The 8,217-nt window shown below is 47.8% G+C and overlaps 1 long non-coding RNA gene and 2 other non-coding genes across 3 annotated transcripts; all 3 read left to right on the forward strand.

Moving 5' to 3' along the window:
• Positions 1-975: 975 nt before the first annotated feature.
• Positions 976-7,185, forward strand: LOC106696001. The gene is made up of 3 exons (XR_001346942.2): positions 976-1,082; positions 3,152-3,195; positions 6,245-7,185. It is a non-coding gene; the product is annotated as an uncharacterized LOC106696001 (long non-coding RNA).
• On the forward strand, positions 2,999-3,089 carry LOC111824774. Its single transcript, XR_002827852.1, has one exon. It is a non-coding gene; the product is annotated as a small nucleolar RNA SNORD88 (small nucleolar RNA).
• On the forward strand, positions 6,073-6,163 carry LOC111824773. The gene has a single exon (XR_002827851.1). It is a non-coding gene; the product is annotated as a small nucleolar RNA SNORD88 (small nucleolar RNA).
• Positions 7,186-8,217: the final 1,032 nt, after the last annotated feature.

Here is an 8,217-nt window from a genome sequence, read left to right on the forward strand (position 1 = left end):
GCCAGAAGGAAGGAAAAAAACCCAGATGACGAGGAAAACCAGCTAAACAACTTGTGTTCTGCTCACATGTGTGTGCGTGTGTGTGTGCATGTGTGGTGGGTGTGCGTGTGTGTGTGTGTGTGTGATAAAGAATCCGCATCAAACTGTTGACCACGGCGACCTCCGCTGTGTGGGTTGATACAGAAAAGTTTCCTTTTTCATCTTTGAAAAAAAAAACATACCTTGGTTGCGGGCACATCCCCAGTAGGGGGTTTGCAGGAGGCAGCTGATTGATGTTTCTCTCTCATCGATGTTTCTAACTCTCTATTCCTCTCCCTTCCTCTCTGTAAAAAATCAATAAAATATAAAAAGAAAATAAACCGTTTTACCATCATGTCTGTTGAAACACACGCCTTAGATCGCCAACTTACCATGAAACCCAGCCCCCAGGACTTTGGCGATCTAAAAACCGGGGAACGAGCCCCAAACCCGGTACTGCCTCAGCCCCAGAGTCCTGTCCCCAGCCTCCTCCCTCGGACCCGGAGCCCAGGACCCCAGCCCGACCCCCGCCCCGAACCAGAGTGCAGGCTAAGCCTCTAACTCCGCGCCCCGTGAGCGCCCTCCCAGAACTCTGCCCTGTCAACCCCAGCTCTGGCCCCGCCTCCCACTCTGCCGCTGGGATTACGTCGGGGGTCGGCCCCGCCCCTTCCGCCAGGGCTGTGGCGCGGTTATTGCCAGTTTTACCTTTTCAGCCCCGCCCCCACTCGGGGTCCTTCCCCTTTCTGATCCTTCTTTGGGGCCGTCCACCGAAGTGCCTGACGCTCCTAACAGGACAACAGGCGGCGATGTTTCCTCGTTTTGTGTTCTCCGCCTACGGGGGCAACGTATTATGTCCCGACGTTCAGGAGGATTCTAACGGGGACGGACACTGTCCTTCCTCAAGAACCGAAGCGGGGTTTCTGGCACCGGCGCCGCCACTAGACGCCTCGGGGCGGAGCCCAGACTGGCCGTGGGAGGGGGGGGTCCTCGCGAGCGGCGCGCTCCCTAAAGTGGGACGCGAGCGCGAGGCCCGCGGCTTTTGTTGAGGAGAAAGTCGGAATCGGGTGAGTGTTTCCTTCGTCTTCGGTTTCTTTCCGCCTGCGCGGCGGGGCTTGGGATCTAGGCCGCGCGTGTAATGAGGTGGCCGGGGCTGTGGCGGGATGGCCACGCTGTGGCGTGGTCGGGACCACGGCCTTCGCCCCGCATCTTGGGGCGTCTGGAGCGGGTGGGGGGCGCGCGCAGTGGGGAGGACTCGCCACCGGAGCGGCCGGCGCCATCTCGGCGGCGCGCGGCCCTGGCGCCCGCCATTTTGTCCGTCTTCCTGGGGGGCGGGGGGCGTGAGGCGGGGAGTTCTCCTGAGATTTACCGCCCGCGCTTCCCTTCGGACCTCGCTTCTGTGTTTCCCACCCCAGGCGGCTGCGCATGTTTTGCCGCCTCGAACAGAGACTGAGGGGAGTTAGGACTCCGGAGGCCACGAAGGGGAACGTGGGAGTGGGGTCTCCACGCGAATGGCTGGTGTTCTGAGAAGCGGATAGGAATGGCCTCAGGAGAAAGCAAACGAGGCCTCTGTCCGCCTTCAGGAATCCTCTTGACCCCGTCACTCCGCACAGTCGGTTAAACGTTAGTTCTGGGCTAGTCAGGCCTTAATGCAGTGGTTCTCAACCTTGGCTGCACGTTAGAGTCACCTGGGAATCTATTTAAAATCCTGATTTCTGTTCTTCATCCTCCGGTAATTCTGTTTCTTTGTTACTAATGTTGTGGCCCCACCCCATCACAAAGAAACAGAATTTCCGGAGGATGAGGCCCAGAAATCAGGGTTTTAAAAAGATTTCCAGGTGATTGTAATGTACAGCCAAGGTTGAGAACCACTGCCTTAAGGCCTTGGACTTGGGCTTCCTGGCTGCTGGGCAATGGCACGCCCCAGGCTACCGGCCATGAAGCTCATTTCCCGTCTCCCCCACCAAACCACTATGTCCCAAGTGGGAAGATTTTTCTCATTCGTTCATCATGGGCATTGCAGTCTTTTCGCCACTGACCCATAGGTTTCTTTTCTCTTTTTCTTTTTAAATATATTTTATTGATTTTTTACAGAAAGGATGAGAGAGAAACAACCATCAGCTGCCTCCTGCACGCCCCCCACTGGGGATGTGCCCACAACCAAGGTACATGCCCTTGACCGGAATCGAACCTGGGACCCTTGAGTCCGAAGGCTGGTTTGGCTCTATCCACTGAGCCAAACCAGTTCTGGAGTTTCTTTTTTTTTTTCGTGCCCCTTTTTTCTTTTTCCTCAGAGGAAGGGAGAGGGAGAGATCGAAATATCAATGCCTCCTGAGCGCCCCCTACTGGGGATCGAGCCCGCAACCCAGGCATGTGCCCTTGACCAGGGAATTGAACAGTGATCTCCTGGTTCATTAGTCCATCCTCAACTACTGAGCACACTTTTTTTTGTATATTTATTTATTTATTTATTTACAGAAAGGAAGGGAGAGGGATAGAGAGTTAGAAACATTGATGAGAGAGAAACATCGACCAGCTGCCTCCTGCACACCCCACTGGGGATGTGCCTGCAACCAAGGTACATGCCCTTGACCAGAATCGAACCTGGGACCCTTCAGTCTGCAGGCAGCAGCTCTATCCACTGAGTAAAACCGGTTAGGGCTGAGCAACAACACTTTTTACTTTTTATTAGTGAAATATTCAAACATACAGGAAATACACATAATCTTGATATCGGAAACAAGTCACATGTTTGTGTTATTTGCACTTGAAGTGTTTTTATTTCTTTTTTTTTTCTGCACTTAGTGTTTTGGAAGTAAATTCATTTCATCCAAAGTAGTTGCCACTTACATTCCTGAAATAATATTTTTTACTTAATGACAATGCCCTTGTCACCCCTAATGTTTCCCAGTCTCTTAAGTGCTGTTGGCGTGGTCTCAATCCCTGAAGGTGAGTGGCCTTGGGCCTGGTTGCCAAGGGACTGGGACCCCCATGATGTTCAGCACTGGGCTCCGATCACCCCTGAGGACACAGTGCCTCCTGGGACCTTTGGCACATGGGAGTCCAAGGGGGTCCCCCCCCCGCCCCCCCGGACTATTTCTTTGCACACCCTCACTAAGTCCTTCCTGTGTTACAGGTGTCTCTTCAAGCTGAGGGGCCACTCACCACCACCCCATCTTGGTAAGAATCCTTGCTCCCATTCCCTGACCCACCCAGGTCTAAAACACCTGCATTTTGGGTGACTTCACATCAGATATCCCTGGGACCTAATTTATATGTGAACAGTCATGCTCAGTATTTACATACAAATCCCAGCTCTGCTATTGGTGGGTTTGAGGTGTCAGTTAAGTAATTGTACTGCTGAGCCTCAGTCTCGGTTTCTGTGTCTAGCATCTGACAACATATCAAGAGCAGAGAGGTTGTCGTCTCATAGTTGCGGGGGAGGGCAGTGGAGGCAGGGCATGATATATCCTGCCTTTGAAAGGAAGGATTGAATATAGTGAAACGCACAGGCTGTGAAAGCAAGAAATATACATATATTTTTGGGTTTGGGGGGACTAATCAAAAGTCCAATTTTCAGACTTAGCAGAAGAAAAGAAACAGTGGCTAGCAGTTAATACTGTCACTGGTTTCTAGGCTGCATATAGTATATCAGCCAAGTTGAGACAGCTTTCCATGAATTGTGTGCATATAAACTTATAGTTAATAAAGTTGCCCTCACACGGCTGTTAAAATGACAGTGCACCATGGCAGATATTTCACAAGTGTTTCAAAGATCTAAGTCGTAAAATGGGCTTGGATACAGGTTACCCAAAGAGGAGCAAGTGTTCTAGGGCTCTAGGAGGGCTTTCCCTCTGTTCCCTTTTCTTGGATCTTCCAACACTTGGCTGGCAGGGCCCTTTAGGGAGAAGAAGCTGCTTTTTGTGGTCAACTCCAGTTTGGGATCATCTGATTGTCACGTTTATATTTTTTAATTGATTTCAGAGGAAGGAGGGGGGAGAGAGAGAGGAACATCAATATGAGAGAAAATCATGGATCGGCTGCCTCCTGCACGCCCCCCCCCCCCCAACTGGGGTTCAAGCCCCCAACCGAAGCATGTGTCTATGATCAGGAATCCAACTGACCTCCTGGTTCATAGGTCCGACACTCAACCACTGAGCCACACTGGCCAGGCCCTAATTGTCTTTTGAGGGGCTGATGCTCTTCACCCCAAGTGCCCTCTGAGAGGGAATTTCTGGGAAAGCGTGGAGTGAGGGAGGTGCCACCGGGACATGGGTATGGGGGGCAGGGGAGATAGTGTCTCTTTTTTTAAATTGTTGAAAGTATTACATACAGGTGTGCTGGTTAATCAGATTTTTTTCAATAGATGGAGTTACACATGGGTTGATATATATGCGATTTGACACGTATGCTATTTTGCATTGACGGCAAGCTTCCAAACTTCATATGTCAAATTTTCTGAAGGTATTAACATGATAGATTGTTTACACTTAAAAATGTCGAATTTCGTGCCGAAAAAAGCATTTGCGAGAAGTTTTAATTCATTACTTTATATTGAAGAAAAGTGCTGCTGAAAGTTGTATACTTTGGGAAGCTTATGGTGAACATGCTCCATCTCAAGATACTTGTGAATGCTGGTTTAAACACTTTAAAAGTGATGATTTCGGTGTGAAAGACAACACCCAGGTCAACCAAAAAAGTTTGAAGACCAACAATTACAAGCCTTATTAGATGAAGATGCGTGTCAAACTCAAAAACAACTTGGAGAAAGATTAGATGTTGCTCAGCAAACAATTTCCGATTGTTTACAAACAATGAGAAAGCTTTTAAAGGAAGGAAAATGGGTCCCACATTAACTGAACGAAAGACAAATGGAAAACAGAAAAGTCATCAGTAAAATGCTGCTTCAGCGGCAAGAAAGAAAGTCTTTTTTGCATTGAATTGTGACCGGCAGTGAAAAGTGGATTTATTTTGTACAAAATCATGGGTTGATTCAGGTCAACCATCAGCATCGATGCAAGGCCAAATTGCTTTGGAAAGAAGACAATGCTCTGCATTTGGTGGGATCAGGAAGGTGTGGTGTATTATGAGCTTCTAAAATCAGGTGAAGCTTAATACTGATCGCTGCCGACAGCAAATAATCAATTTGAACCACGCTTTGATCATAAAACGACCAAAATGGGCCAGAACATACGGCAAAGTAATTTTGCTTCATGATGACCCACCATTACACACTTCAAAACCAGTTAAAGACACGTTAAAAGATCTTGCCTGATGTTTCTGTTGAAATTGCCATGTTTTGATTACAAAATCTGCATTATTAACCAGTACGCCTGTTCCCTTTTTTCCCCCATTGATCCTATCCAGCCTGTCCCTTGTCTGTCCGTCCCCCCAAATCCTCACCACCCCATTGTGTTCATGGGCCATGCATATATGCATACAAGTGGACAGCATATTTCTTCACAAAACTCAGATTTAAGAGTTTCTGCTTGCTAAGGAGTGGCTCACAATAGGGAGTGCTTGTCCTGTTTCAGTACTTTTGAGAACTCACCAGATCCTGATGGCAGGCATTTAACTTCTCTGATTCAGAAGATTCTGGTATAGCTGTTTCCCCAGGTTAAGAAGCAAGGAATGGCGATGCAGGACTGGCCCAGAGCTGGAGGCTTTGGGGAGCTGGGTGTGAAAGGAGGCCTGAGGTGTGGGCAGAGTACGTGCAGGGATGTGCTCATCAGATCCACCTTGGAGCTGAGTCAAGGGCCTCCTTCATCTCAGTGGATTCTGCCAACAACCTGTCTACAAGGCAAATCTATCCCCATTTTCAACAGTGGGGCTTAGGTCAGTTGCTGCAGGTCATACAAGTAGTGACACCCAGGGATAAGTCACTGAGGTGGCAATGAGGAGATATAGTGTCAGAAGGCAGGCGATGGGGGTTCCCTTGTTGCAGCTCAGGGCCATGTATTAGTCATTTTTCCTGTCTGGAATTTTGAGTTCTTGTCTGTGTTGTCCCCTTAGGACTGTAGGCAAGTGGCTCTGGGGCCGGGGTGAAGACGGCGACTAGGGTCCCGATGATGTCCAGCACTGGGCTCTGACCTCCCCTGAGGACATGGTGCCCCCTGGGATCTTTGACACCCAGGGGTCTGAGGGACCTTGGCTCTGGGGAGGGATGCATGGGGGACCATGGTTGCCCTGCACCCCACTGACTGCTTTCCCTCCCTACTCCTTTCTGCAGGTGGTTCCTCCAGGAGTCAACAGCTCCCTCATCCTTCTTGGTAAGAACAGAAGTATCTTATTAACTCCATAATCATCTTAAGTTTCTAATGTTACAAATTTTTAGTTAAAAACACCTAAATTGTGATGATGTTGCTATAATGAGAGGTGCTGAGCACCCACTCTGAGCATGCACAGTGCTCTGCACTTGTTCCTTCAGACCTCAGGAGCCCAGTGAGCTGGGTGGTTTGTTCCTGTTCCACAGCTGAGGACCTGCATGTACAGAGACTGATTTCCCCACGCCATCTCCTTTTTGAAAAGGGGAAAGGGCCTTATTTCTGCAACCTCCATGCACATTGAAGTGATGGGGGTGCTCTCTGTTTCCCTCTTCCCTGCAGCTAAGGCGGCAGAACCAAGGAGGTTGGGCTTTTGCTGTTGTTAATCCTCACCCAAGGGTATTTTTTCCTTTTTTTTTTTCTTTTTTTTTTTAGAGAGTGTAAGGTAGAGGGAGAGACACATCAATAGGCTGCCTCCCATGTGCATCCTGACCTGGACTGGGGATTGAGCTTGCAACCAAGAGTCAAATCCAGGACTGTTCAGTCCATGGGCCAACACTCTAACCACTTAGCTGAACTGGAAACTGGATAGGGCTAAAGAGGTTGGTTTTGATCCCCACTAATGCCACTTTGACCTGAGGAGTCATCTGTGACTTGCCTGCTTGGCTGCGGTGGAGGTTCCTGTGTGGGTGCTGTGGCCTGGACTTACAGCAGAGTCGCCAGGGAGCAGCCCCCAAAACTGCCAATCTACCCCTGAATCATGTGACTGCCACTGTGCAGAGATGGGACACGTAGGGGTGTGTAAGGAGGTAGATGTAGGACGGGTGAGCAACCTTTTTGTGAGTGCATGCCAAAACCAGCAAAATCTCTGACTCAAAATTCTTCTGCGTGCCAACCCTAATTTTTTGAGAACATGTTACGCCCACTTGATATCTCTTAAGGTGTACGTATGTGAAGAACCTTGAAGAAATAATAAAAGTCATTCCAGCAACAAAAACACAGTATATGATGATAAAAAATACATTTATTTTTTAATGCATACATGTACACTGCTAGTCCGACAGAAAACTTTATGACTCCGTTTGATATTATCAGTGGGACTTTTGCTGCTGCATCACTGATGACAGATTTTACATCAGGTTTATATTTCGTGACCTTCAGAGATATGCACGAGCTACTTACTACTTTCATCCGTCAGGCTACTCCTATTACGAGACTTAACAAAATTCATCACTGAGAACAAAGATTCACAAGCGTATGTGGATGAAAACATGGAGAGTAACGCTGTCGCCAAGTTTTTTAAACAGAAAAAATTTTCTGGAATGGCATTCCAAGTCCTCAATAGTTCATTTTCGACACTTCTCTCTGGTACTCCTGTCTCTAATAGATTTTTTTCAATGTTTTCCAAGTCAAATCTAAGGTCAATAAACTTCTGCTTCCAAATTGAGCTACTCTGAAATTCAATCAACTGCATTTCAAAGTCAGCCATGTCTATCCATGAAAACATTTGTAAGTTTAGTTCCTCCAGTTTCATGCTGTCTGGAAACCTCATGAATTTTGCTGTCTCTTCCAGCTCTCTGAATTTCGCAAATCTTGAGAAGAACTGCTCAATAGTTGACTCGATGATGTTTAAAAACAGCTTTTGAAGGCTCTGACAGTCTGTTCTGTCATCTTTTGGGAGGTCTTTGATGTGCCTCTTGAGGTTTGGGAAATATCTAAATCTCTCACCATTCACATCCCTCTTAAAGACTTCCAGTTTCTTTTCAAAAGCCTTTATGTAACCACATATAACATCAAGTGTCTTGCCAGTTCCTTGTAATTTAACATTTAAGTCATTCAAATGTTCACAAAAATTGTAAATGGAAGATGATTATAAGAGAGGGTTTCGAGTGTCAGCAAAAGTTATTGGCATGCCATGTTTGGCATGCGTGCCAGGGGT

Source organism: Myotis lucifugus, unplaced genomic scaffold (genome assembly GCF_000147115.1).
Source record: "Myotis lucifugus unplaced genomic scaffold, Myoluc2.0 scaffold_6552, whole genome shotgun sequence".
Taxonomy (NCBI): domain Eukaryota; kingdom Metazoa; phylum Chordata; class Mammalia; order Chiroptera; family Vespertilionidae; genus Myotis; species Myotis lucifugus.